Source organism: Onthophagus taurus, chromosome 6, assembly GCF_036711975.1.
Source record: "Onthophagus taurus isolate NC chromosome 6, IU_Otau_3.0, whole genome shotgun sequence".
Lineage (NCBI taxonomy): Eukaryota > Metazoa > Arthropoda > Insecta > Coleoptera > Scarabaeidae > Onthophagus > Onthophagus taurus.
The window spans coordinates 8,534,641-8,548,649 of NC_091971.1; the positions used below are offsets into that span (position 1 = coordinate 8,534,641).

The 14,009-nt window shown below is 34.2% G+C and overlaps 1 protein-coding gene across 1 annotated transcript in view; it reads right to left on the reverse strand.

Moving 5' to 3' along the window:
- LOC111428070 (frizzled class receptor) overlaps positions 1-14,009 on the reverse strand; it is a 95,884-nt gene that overhangs the window by 3,016 nt on the left and 78,859 nt on the right. The window lies entirely within an intron of this gene.

A 14,009-nucleotide genomic window follows, 5' to 3' on the forward strand; every position in this document is an offset into this window, starting at 1 on the left:
TTATCTTTGAAACTGTACACTTAATAATTATTAAAATCCGGTAATCTTCTAAATTATTAACCGAAATACTAATTACTTCCTCAAGGTTATTTTTATCCTTAATTTTTAAAACATACACATATCTCTTTGTCCCAATCTTCTTCACGTCCTGCCATACCTCATCTTTCCAAGCACTTTCTAGGTTTTCAAAAAATCCTCGTGTTTGAGGAGCATAGGTACTTAAAGTTCTTGACACCCTAAAAGCTGTAGTTTTTGGCGGATGTTTTACTTTTTTGTCCCTTAACTATCGTATCTGCTTCTATCTTTCTGAACACTTCAATCTCTTCCTCCTTATTTTCAATATCTCATCTTTTACTAGATAATACTTGTTAGCATAATGTAAACACAATTTGACTTCCAAACTCAAATAGAAAGCAAGATAGGAAGATATGGTGTATAAATGAATTATTTATTTTTTTATAGAGGGGGGGTATTGTATACACCCTCTCTTAAACTTAATGGTCCAAACAGTAATGAGTTGAAAGAATTAATCTTAAAATATGCAACCTACTTACAAGAACTGAACGGGAGATAACCAATTTCTGCAAACGCCAGGTCGTTGAATGTGATTTACAGGTTCATTATCATGATACAGCAAACAGTTTAAAGTAATTTTAGATTCAGTTCTTAAATGTCCGGGTCACAATTAAAATTTAGTCTCTGTCCATATCAAATTTCTCGTATTCAGTAGACCATGGTCACAGCCGAGACATCCAACGGTGTGATTTCTATCACGAGGCCACCGCAAGAGGCTATCGTAATGCGTTAAACGTCGCATATTTTTTATTTCCTATGACGCATGAGTCGTGCGCGAACCACGGAAACGTTATTTGCCATCGGTGAACAAACCTTATTATTATATTTACTGCCATAAAGAATTGAAGAAATCCTGCTTCAACAGTTAGGAGGTACTAAACTTACTGAAAAACGTTCCATTCTTAAAACGAGACTTGGAAAGGTCTTTTTACAATACTTATATCAGCTATTACATCTATTACAATTCCGTCAATGCATCTTGAAACCATGTTGCGTCACCGGGCATTCATCCACTTGCGTAATAGCAGTATTGAATATTGAGTATTTCTTTGAAATGAATTTAAATTTACGCCAAGTAGAGTTAAGTGAGAGGACGATATCGCTTTACTAGGAGATATTGGCATATCGGCTAGACGCTTTTAGAATGCCTCTAGAATGCAGAAGGATTAGTTCCTTTTCCTTTTTTAATATTTTCTCAATAGGAATCTTTGATATGTTTTCCATCTTTGTTTGTAATCTTGTGCTGCAATTGATACTAAATTAATCGGGCAATCATAGAAATCAGCAAAATTGCAGTTTCATTTGCGCGTAGTTGCCTGTCGTGTTGGTTTATGATTCCTCATGTTAAGGTTACATGCAAAACACCTAACGTAATCGTCCAAAAATTGTAATAATCTACAAAATTGAGCCAGTTATCATGGTTCAGAGTTGGAACAAATTTGAATCAAAACCGCTGCATAAAATGTTTAATATAAGATAGATAATATATTTGCTATGGATACTTATTGTCAAATTTGCAGATTCTGGTATCTACATATATGTTGTGTTCGTAAAAGAGGTTGCAACGTTTTTTTCAGGCAGGAAAACTTCAGTCGGTGTCGGTGAGATTTTCCAAACTGGTATGACATACGATGCCTTCTACAACAAATTTCAAACAAGTAACTCTATTTGTCTCATATCTTCCCATTGACCTAATACGATTGATATGGAAAACTGCCAACGCCAGAGATCTTTGAGGTGTTCACATGGTACTCGTAGTTCAGATTAACCTTTTGAGGTTGAGTGGCAAAGGCTAGCTTGGTATAATACCGCCTGACTAATGGAATTGTAGTGCACTGATGGAAGCCTCAACCCAAGTTTCTGGTGGCACCACAAACATGGTGCAACGGCTGACTATTAACAACTGGGTCCTGTTGATTTTCGTTAGCTTAACTTTCCCGCTTTATACGGGCTTAGGCCCCGCTAGAAATTCTTACACGATTATAACATATGAGTAATCTGATATGTGAAAACAATCATACATGGATTACCATCGTTAGCAAAAATGATATTGCATAAATTGTAAAATCTCGACCTCGGTTTGATTACGCAAAATTACTTTCTCCATTCTGAGTTTATCTGAGGCTGCAAACGACTTCAGCTTATTCAAGCAAAATATTACATTTTCATTCTAAATTTAGTCGAGGTCAAATGAAGATAGGCACATGCAAGGGTAAAGAATAGATCACATATATGGAGACCTAAGAATACCCCAGAATGGTGTTTTGCACATATATGTTATGATTTCACACCAGCCAATCATTAATGAATACTGAAACATCTTTGGTGTCCTACAACTTGGAAATTCGAAATCAGCACCTCCAAGGGTTGCGATCTATATCTGTCTGGTTGCAATCCTAATTTTCATCTTCTTTGGGACAATATTCAACACCTTCTAAAAGCTTCTTTATTATGCTCAGTAATGAGATATCATCAAAATCACAACATCTTTTAGGTCAAATACTGATCTGATTTAGTTAGTAAAGTTGATAGAGAAGTCAAATCCGTTTAGGGAGTATGTTAAAATTTTTCATTACCAACTTTTTTCAACATTTCTTACAAAAAAAAAACTGTGTCATGGAATATTTTACAAAAGATAAACGTACCAAATTACACTGGTTGCAATTTCACAAGCCGCCTCGTTGTCGTTCGCCAAAGATTATGCATAAAATAAAAAAAGATTGTCGATCATCGATGATGGTGGGTATACCAAAAGGGTATATTAATACATAAACTGTCCGTTGGATCATTATGCAAATTGCTTTTGTTGGTCGCGTATATAACCAAACTGGCGAGATGCGTATCATTTTATTAAACTATTAGGTTGATCGGTGTTTCGTCCCAGCAAGAAAACAGGCCAATTCGAAATAATTATCGAGGACGTGTCGAAGATGCCAAGCTACCAGTCGGAATATGTTTCTTAGTCTCTTCACGATATTAACCATCTTGCTCACCTTAACTTGTTCTTTTATAAACTAAAAACCTCGTTTCGATTGAGATGTTCCACTTAAGGGGACGTTAAGAGATAAGTTTATTTCTTTAATAAAACAAGTTTATTCAAAAAAAAGAAAACCTTTGTTTTCTTAACTCACTTAGCGTGTAATTTTAAAACTCTTTTATTACAATACATTTATGTTTTTATATAAAATAAAAGCACTAAAAGCAACCATGTATAAAACAAATCTGAAATTTCCACCTCAGAATTTCCAGTTATACTTTACAGTTACTTTATTTATTATCTTTAGTGGTAGCAAAACCTTCTTTTCCATTTTCTTTTACGATGACGTACATTAAATTTTTTACCACACACTATATTGTACATCATGCGTTACCTTTAACAACGTATCACCATTTATTGCCTGTTTATATTGCTATTTACTTTTTCTGGTAGTTTTACGATCGATTAGATTTTAATGTCGCAGAAAATTTTTACTTTAAGACTTAAAAAAGAATTTGCAGTTTAATTTTTTTGATATTAATTTTTAATATTTTTTTAGATGAATGAAAGAAGAACAGCTTTTTATTCGAATTTCCCTTTTTGGCGAATCTCACAGGTTTAACTTGATTTCATTCTCGGTTACATCCCCGTTTTGATCTCGTTCCGAAAGGATCGAAGAATTTCAAGACGACATTGCGAAATAATGAAGATGGTTCGGTTTTAATTGAACTGGTCCCGAGGTCAGTCTATAAGCAGGATGTGCGTTTTAATGGACCACTGGGATTCAATTTGCTTAACCGAACGCCCGACCGAAATGGACGAAGACGACCAAACTATTTAATAGGCTCAGCTCGGTTAGAAGCTAATTTAGAAATTTTAAGTGGTTTCGGAGACCGTAAACGCTTCGATTCTTTTTGATTGTGTATCGAACGGTCTTAGTGCCCCATATTGGACACCGTTTAGATTATGACGATCGCTATTTTAGCCTTTTACCTTAACTATTTTGTCCGTTGGTTGTGGTTTAATTATTATTTTATGGTCCGTAAAGAGATTATTTTAACTGTCATGTTACTACCTTTCACGTTATTTTCGTGTTAAGTGCAACGGAACTAATTTATAACTACTTAGTTAGTTTATAACTAATGTTTAAAATAGGCTGCATTTATTATATGAATTATAAACCGCAATTATGGTTTAATTACCAAGTTATTAGATGTCGCATAATAAATGAAATGAGAAGATAATGTATAGAAAGTGAGAACGAAAAAAATACTTGAAACGGTACAAAGAACCAGAAGGAATATTTTATGTTAAGACTTTCAATAATGCCAACGCAGTGGAATGAAGAAAGTTGAGGTTCGTACGCGTTGAGAATACAAAGGTTTGTCCGCCTTTTCGCCCCGAAGGAATCGCAGATGGTTCCAGTGCAGCCGGATGGAAAATACACGACCAGAATTCGAAATGAGATGAGATGACTGTACTAAAAGAATTTTATCTAATAAATTCCTCCCAAAATAATCATAATAAACAATTCCTGCAAAAATAAATACCAAAACGAAATAATAATAAAATTTTCAAAAAAATTTAACGAAAATGCCTAATTTGAAAGAAAGAGAAAAAGAAAAGACACGATCAGAATTCGGAATGGGAGTCGTCGCCTAACTCGAAGCACCACTGTGAAGATGACCGCGACGGCCATCGTTTGTGTGCTGAGGGCAGCCGTTTTCGCCACAGTCGGACTCGGCAAGATACCATCGAGACCTGTTTGAAATGCAGTCGACGCAAAATTCCAAAGGCTCTTGTTTGGTTTCGCTTTGGACTTGTCGCCTTTGCCGATGAAGCGGTTTGGATGCCATTTAACCGCTAAAATTTAGGAACGTGACATCTTCAAATGGATAGAAAATTCCACCATTAATTCGGATCTTTTTAGATGTTTATTGCTTTTGGAAAACTATAAAGTTAACAATTATACTATTCAACAATAAAAAATTCACCGATATCTCGAATAATAATTCGTGTTAGGATAGATAACAATTAATCTACAGCAAGTTTAATATATCAAAAACTTATTCTGCGAATTCAATTTCTTTTCTTAGAAGAAACCCTTTCTGAACGAAATCCGTGATAAGTTCAAGAAATTAGATAAGGAGCAGCTTCACTTCGAAACAGCGAGCAATAAGATCTGCTGATGAAATTCTGTTGACTGACAAATCTCAGGTCAAGGAAAGATAGTAAAAGTTACTCAAACATCTAATGTCAAGAAATAGCCACCGAGATAACCAGCAACAAAGAATAGAGCACATAGAAAGTAAGTGCAGTACTCAGAAAATTAAAACCCAAACTCGATTGAGAAGAAGAAGAAGCAAGAATGGAATCGTCTTGGCAAGAATGCAGAATTCTTGGAATCAAGTGTTCACTGTTCTTTCTAAAAAACCCGAAAAGTTCTGCCACAGCGCGATCGGTAAGCCTATTGTGTCATGAATCTATAGATACAGTCTAACAATCTGCGGTTTTCTCTGTTTTATTCATTTTCCAAATGACGTGATTGTATCGCACTTTTATTATTGTTCTGTGTAAATCGGTCGTTGCAACTGGGCTTGATTGCAGTCAGAACCACCTTGGGAAGTGTTTCGTTGTGTTTTAGTCATGCAATTTGTTATCTGCATTTACCTTTTGCCATGAGCATCAAGAATCTGAGACCTGACGATATTTTTTGTAGTGCGATTATTCATCTGTAGAGTTGTAATGATGAAACGTAGCCCATATAACATTCTTAATTTTTTGTACTGAATCACAGTTTCTATGGATTTCTAAGCTATAGTATGTGGTTAATTTGCCAAACATTTTTCCTGTTAGTAATGATTAAGGTAGTGTGTAAGGTTACTTTGGAAATATGACCTTGTTACTTCCATATAAGTTCGTTGTCCACGTGCTCAGTTGCAAAATGTTATAACTTATGTAATACTGTGTATTCAAAAATCTGACTTAGCACTTTGAAATGAGCACCTTCTACAAAAATCAATTTTTTAACTTACCCAAATGTATCTAAGTCCTCTTAAAAAAAATCAACCGTAGAACAGGTGCGGACATAAAACTCACACACGTGATACATTTTAAAATTTTAAAACTAATACAATAAAGCAATAAAATGTGTCAGCAATTATTTTCTTAAAATTTCTTAGAATTGATAATAAATCATTATAATGTTAAAAAGCGACTCGGCCGTTTTTTATTTCATATTCGTATTCAACACACCTATATTTCTGACCCAGTAAAAATAATCATAAAAATTAAATTCCAAATAACAAGATCGAATAATTTAATGCAAATTACATCTTAAATTTTAAAATAAGGTTATAAGAGAAAGGTTGTAGGTAATCAATTAAATAATCGGTGTGTTTAAAAAATAATAAACATTGAATTTATAGTTTGTAAATAGTCTTTTTAGACATTTACAAATATAAATAATTACTTTCAATTGTTGCAAAAGTTTTAACATGCATGGTAGACATTCCGAGATAACTTTATGATGTCTGTAATTTCCTCCATAACACATCCTTAGATAATAATCTGGTGTGTTTCAAGCCTTTATGACTACAACAAATTTGCAGCTGTCCCCATGGCTTATTTTGCTAGTTAATTCGCGTCTCGAAGACCGGGGTGTGTGTAAGCTAATATAAGTAACGTCCCGAGGAATTTCCAGTAAATCCGTCAGGTTGCTGTGAATCCAGCCTCACCAACCACGCGCAGTGAAGCTGTGGCTATAGGGGGCACCATTAAATCAGACAGTCGTCCAAAGGATTTAAAGTGCCATTAATTTTGTACCTTGAGGTTACAATAAGTTTGTTTCGCATGAAAGGATTATTGTATGTGTGTGGTTGAGGAGAAAACAAAATACCATATACAAAAGAATTGATAAGAAACCCTAACCTTGTAAACATAATGGAGAAATGCTGTCGTCAGTATATCTCTTCTACAAAAGGACGAAAAGGAGCAAAACGATTTCAGGGAGAGCGGAGGAGTCTCTCTGCTTCGTTGAGATCAGAAAACTAATGGAATTACTCGCGGAGTAGGAATTTACTATGGCAACGGGCAGTTTCCCCATGGCCTTTTGAGATACGATAGCGAAGAGTGGACGTCGAGGTCTCTTGTTGCTTTAATTACATATGCAAATAAATTCACGTAATACTCGCGCACGAGGGACTCTATAGGGAAAAGGAGCCAGGCAGAGGATAGTAAATTCTGGCGTTTCCGAGTCGGATTCAAACTCCTTTCATCTGTTCCCGGCCCCGATAGACGTTTTACGTCTTTTTCTACTTCTACACCGTTGATTTATGCGCCTAAGGATCTCTTAAACATACGTTGAATTCAACGGACCCAAAGGCTTTTGAATCTGATATCGTGGTACCTGTTTGAACCACTCTTCTATTTTACTATATGTACTTAATTCATTTAGATATTTTTTCAAGTTTTTGCTGTTGTGCGTAGGTTCCATTCAATAGGTTTTTTGAATACTTTGAAAACAACTTTGAACTGTCGATCTAAATAATCGATTCGTAACTGAAAAAAAAATCTTTGTCACTTCGATACAGTTCGATTGAGTTTACCGTTAGGGAATGGCACACCTGCGAAGCCGGATCTTCGCAGTACAAAAGCTTTAAATCAACTGGTTGTTGGCTAGAACATGATACCCTAACAACAAGCGCTTTATACGGAATCTCCCTTTTCGATTGGTATACAGTTGCCGATTTATAAGGTCGTTTGAAAAAACAATCGAAAAAAAAATGAAACTTATCAAACGGTTGGTGGCCGGTTGCAGCGTACTGAAATTCCTCACCAACCATAAACCTAAGCGCCGCGCGAAGCGAGAGTTATTTATAACAGAGTACGGGTAACTCCAAATCCCCATCTTTATTGATACCCATACGAGTCGCGGTGGCGTGATTTTATGGCCACGCCAAATCGGGCACGCTTTAAATCGAATTTGTAGTTTAACAACTCTGCGCGCAGCTTAACACGTCCGACACGTGTAAAAGCGCGCCGTTCCCCCTTTAAAGCTATTTGCATTGAATCCTTTTTATCGTTGCCAATGTTAATAGTGCACTGTCTGAAAGATATACTCGTCGCCTAAGATGGGAATTTGCGGTGAGAACTTACATTTTTTTTACAGCTTTTTTCACTTACTGAATTTTCACATAAAGTCTTCTGTGTGACATTTCAAACATACTGTATAAGGATTTGATTTAACGGTAGTTGAAAGATAATAATAATTACAGAGGAATAAAAACCTGGATAACTGTTAATAACTCAACGTAATCATCACTTTTAGACACAAATCCAAATGAATGCATAAATCACAAAAATAAGAAGGTGTAAAAATCACTTTTAAGGTCATGCGGTGAAAGTTATTATGCATGTTGGCCATAATTAACTTATTTTGTGTCGTTATGGATATTTTAGTCACACATTCCAATTCTCTACATTAAGTTTGTTTATGGTCGACTTAGAAACTGTCGTAAAAAAGCACAAAATAACGATTACGTAACTCACTTCAGTTACATTTGAAAAAAGAATGTGGGAATCATAATGATGGTATAACTCACATCGTACGCAGGAAATGGTTTTAGTAAGCACGAAATTTCGTAAAGAAAATGTCAACAGTGCATAATATAGTAAAGCAATAGATACTAACACGGCGAAAAAGTCTCCACGGACACGTGTTTAATTACAGTCGGGACTGCTTTATGTAGCCGACCTACTTTCTATAGAGTTAGTTATGCGACTACAAAATCAACTACTATTTGTCACTTACCGATCGAACGTTAAGCTAATATTAAAGCTTAACGTTAAAGCTAAAACTAAATGTTAAAGCAAAACGTTAAGCGTTTAGGGATATAATTAAGAATGAGTTTATTGATGGCCAATTTGGTATTCGATTAATGAATCGTTGTACATGAATGGTAATGGTTATTGAGCAAGAAACAAATTGAATTTAATTCTTCTTTACAAATAGAAAATATCAATTAATTTCTAAATCTTTGTGGTTGATGTTTTACATGATATTTGAGATATATCTTACATTTTTTTTGAATTTTGATCTGTGTTAAACTTGTTTCTTAAGTTAATTATAAAGAGACCGAGTTACAAGAAGCTCTCTGGACAATTTAACAATTCGAATATATGAATCATTCATGAGAAAGGTTAATTAAAAGTGTTTCCGATTCGAATTAAAATTATGGATTATGCCATTAATTGACGTTGATTAGCAGAGTTCGCCTTCGGAAAATTACATGTCAATTTCTTAACACTTTATGTCCTTTAAATAGGTTTTAATCGAGTATCTTGATTGCAATTTAGAAATTATCTATTTTACTATATTTATACATTTTACTGTTATCTCTTTTATAAGTAAAGCGAATTAAGTTAACGATTCGAATGCGCAAAGGAAATGACAAGTAAAGCACGACATATCCTGAACTACACCAACAGTAGCAAAAGATATTTCCTGCTTGTGCACGATTGTGCATGTTTCGTATTATGTCAAATGACAGTTTAGTAGATACTCAAGGTTGTAAGGTAAAGTTTCTTGATTTATGTTCCGTCATTACCTGAATAGATTGCCTGATTTTTTTTATCGTATGACGAAAGGTGTAATTAAGTTTAATCAAAGGTATAATTCAAAAAGCTATCGAGCAATTTTCCTGTCAATACGTAGCTGGAATTTACCGGCCATGGGGAATAAAAAAATTTTTTTGCTCCGTTTGGTATAGAACAGGTCGCAATTCTCTCGACACATAATTGCCAACTGCTACTACAACTACCACAACAACTACTACAACAACAACAGTAGCGGAAACATATTCGTAGAAGGCACGCCTACCGAAAGTTTTGAAGCGAAAGCTAAGCTATAGCTTTGTCTCGGTTCACGTCGAGAGTTTAAAATTGCTCGGTAATTTAGGAACGAAATTCTCCGGAGTCTGTAGCAATTTAAAGGAAATTAAACGTGGGGTAACTGTCTTCTTTTAGCTCCTAAAAGGTACTAAATTAAGGTTTTTAAAAAAGACTTGTCGCTCTTGTAGTAAATTGTTGGTAATACTTAATTATACTTTGGATTTCGTTTGCTTTTTCCAACGTTATAATCACTTCCTCTTTTATTTTACCATTTTATAACGAACAAGTTTGCTTCTTTTATATACAGGGTGTTAGATAAATCGTTTTTAATTTTAGGATTACAATTAAACGAAATATATTTTATGTTACAACGTCTTCGTTAATTTGCCAATTACTATAATTGACAGAAATTAGATGGTTACAATTCAGGATATGCGTGTCTCTAACATATTATTTTGTGTGACTCGTTATAACAAGTAATTGCAAGAAAACCACCCTTAGCATCAACTCAAACTGCCAACTTGAAATGACGTTATTATCTCGTTTGAACAAATACTTATAAAAAAACGGTAGTAATTACATTTAGTATACATAACCACTAATAATTACAACCCCCTTAAGCTATCCAAACACTGCTAATCTCGTATTCATTTTACGTAGGTATATTCATACATAAACATACATAAACGTGCATAAATATTAAAGCTTTTGTCCCGTTTTAATTTTTAATTTTAAAAGCTTGAATTCCAAGAAGGTATAAAGGGCAAAAAGAACGAGTAACATCCGTGACTGTGGCGGAGTTGCACAAGAAAACAAGTACAAAATCAAAAAAGGAATGAGAATCTTTGGTGGACGAAGTTGGAACCAAAATGCACCTGTTCGTTTCGAATATCGCACGTTCGCAATTATTCAGATGCACGCCGAGCCGTTTCGCGTCTAAAATACGATGTCAACGTCGTCGGAAACGTGTTTCCACGGAACCCTATTTATGGACGCGATTATGCATTCTAATCGGGGTCGTAAAAACGACCGACTTCACCAACCGACGATCGTCGGTTCCATGGAGAACGCGCCCCTGTGAACGTAAAATTAAATTACAATGGAACAGAGGTCGTAAAATGGTATAATGCACTTCCATTCGTCCGCGAATTATTACCTTTATATATGCAAAATATGACTCGTGTGTGTTAAATAATTAAGCTATATAAAGTTACGGCAAGCTGTTGTATGGATGGATTTTTAGTTTTTTAAATCAATACAATTTAGTTGTGAAATTCATAGAAATGAAAAAGTGGTTTTCCAAGAAATGTTTTATAAAAACCATAAAAATATCCGGTGGGAAAAGATTAATAAATTAAATTCTCATACCATCGCTACAGAATGAAAATTAAATTAAATCAGCTTTACACTTCACGGTAGAGAGCATCGCCTAAGTAAAGGTGTAATTCAATACCTTCCTGCTAAACAATTATGTCCAAGCCTCAATAATTACTCAATAATAATTATATTTGCAGGATAATGTAAAAAAAAATAATTAAACTGAGTCACACAAGAGAATATCAGTTTTTATTTAATTATTTCGTTAAGAGTTATAATTTAATTTATGGGTAATTAACGATTTTTAAAGTTTTTATGAAAGGTTTCTAAAAAAACAATTTTAAAGATATAGATATATCTATTTTCAGAGAGGTTTCAAAGACTATAAAGATTTTCAAGAAGTTTCTACAGATTCTCAAAGAATTTTCTGTAAATTTTTAAGACATTTTTAAAGAATTTCAGAGATATCCACAGATTTCCAAGGCATTTGTGCAGAATTTTCAATGATATCCAACAAATTTTACGTATTTTGAAAGATATCTAGGTATTTCCAATAATTGCATAAGATTTTCAGACGTTTTTCAAGGCTATCAAAATGTTTTCAGGACGTTTTTTAAAAACTTAAAAGTTTTTGACTATTTTTGAAGGTATTCAGGAATTTCCAAAGAGTTTCTGTCAATTCCAAGTATTTTCAAATATTTCAAAGACTATTCTGTAGATTTCCAAACATTTCTAGATAATATCAAGACTTTATAAACCTTTTTTTTAGACTCATGATTAAATGAAAAAAATGCCTGAGGGAGTCTAGATTTTCAACAGATTAGTCGTGTATAGGGTTGGGGTTTTAAAAACGTAGCTTAGTACTGTATTTATGAGCATTTGCGGTTCATGGAAGTTCCGAGATATGGAAAACAAGTTAAAAAAGTGTTACTCTCATGGTTACATCGTTATGCCGAGGTTTTGACATTTCCGACTTGGATGGCAGTAATGGAATGCTTACGCGGATGGATGCTGAATTCTGGAACGTCTGTTTCGGTTGATAAAACATTTGTGATTTAAACAAATGTAACTAAATGACAACATAGACATCATCACAATAAGTTTACAGATTTATATATTAATCCTTTCGGTAAGAAATCATTATGAGCTTGCATAAGAACCCACCTCACTTCATAAAGTAAAGTCTGGATGCGGAATTCCAAACATCTTTGCTGAAGTCTGGAGTCAGGCCAGTGCAATTCCAAACATTTCTTGCAATTTAAAGTTTGATCAGTGTAATTTCAGATTTATTCTTTAAACTTGTAATTTGATCAATGTGATTCCAGATTTCATCTTGCACTTTAGAGTTTTGCCAAATTTTCTTGTACATAATTTCGCTATTTATGCCTTGGTTATTTAAAAGAGTGTCCTGGAATTTGTGAAGATACCTAATTTAGTCTTTCTGATCAACTTAGTAAACTTAGTAAAAGAGTCTGCATAGCAAGGAGATACTTTCTCGTTCAGAAAAATCTGCATCTGACTTCGTCATTTACAATCGCAATTATCATAGTACTTCCTAGAGTCTCCTGAATACTTTAGCAATTTGTATCATCTTCTGGCAAGATCTAATTTCCATCCTTAAATCGCAATCCTATACTACAACTTTGAGTTTTATATTTATATTTTCAAAAAACAGTTTAAAAAATGCGTTTCTCCATAAATAAAATTTTTTTATGATTACTTTTTGAATAACTCCTTAATAAATAGATTTCTACCATAACTCTTAAGATTTCTATTAGAACCTTCAAGCTATATATCATCTTTTTTACCCAGCTTAACCCCACACCATATCCAAATAAATTATAAAGGTTTAAATTGAATACTCCTCTATTTTTTCTTTTCTTTATACATTCATTTTTTATACATTCCCACACAAACATTATTTAAAAGAGTATGTACAAAAAAACAACATAATTACACCTTTGCTAGAGTAATACTTCAATCATTAACATTCTAACCAGTCCATAACCGGTGGATTTCCTATACAAAACAATTCTTTTCCGACATAGATTATACATCATCGTGGATATGAAACAGGATGAATCGCCAACGGGCTTTTTCGTAGCTCATGTTTTATTAATAAAAGTTGAGCAAAAGTGACCCTTGTGAATTTAAATACTCTTCACTGAGATTTTTCAGTCGTTACATTTTATGCTTCCAGCAGCGATTACGTTTCACTGTACGCTTTCACCGTCATCGTCAAGGGAAAATTGGCCGTTCCCATCACCTCACGCGTATCATTAATAATCGTTTTAATAAAGAAGCGCAACCGCCTTGGTATTAATAAACACAAAATGACAAGAGAGACCTAGTCGTAGACAGCAGCATTTCGATGAACGTAAGCACGTGAAGACTAATAATCTTGAGAACCTACTATTAACTCCTATTGAAGATATAAGAGATTGAAGAGAGAGTATACATGTGAGATGTGGATGTTTGTAGATATAGAAAAGTGTTTATTGAAAGTAGCTTTCATGCATAGGTCAAATCCATTGAGGTTGTCAATCATTTTCTATTCGCAAATTTTTTTATGGTCGAGGGAACTTAACTAGTCAGGTAACCAACTTAATTACACGAACTGGGCATACTAAAGCTTGACGTTTAATGAGCATTCGACCGACCTTTCTCTTGGTCCACTGCACTCAGACTGCTGCGCTTTCTGACATTTCACAATGACTAATTACGTAATTAAGAGCATTATTGTTGGTCG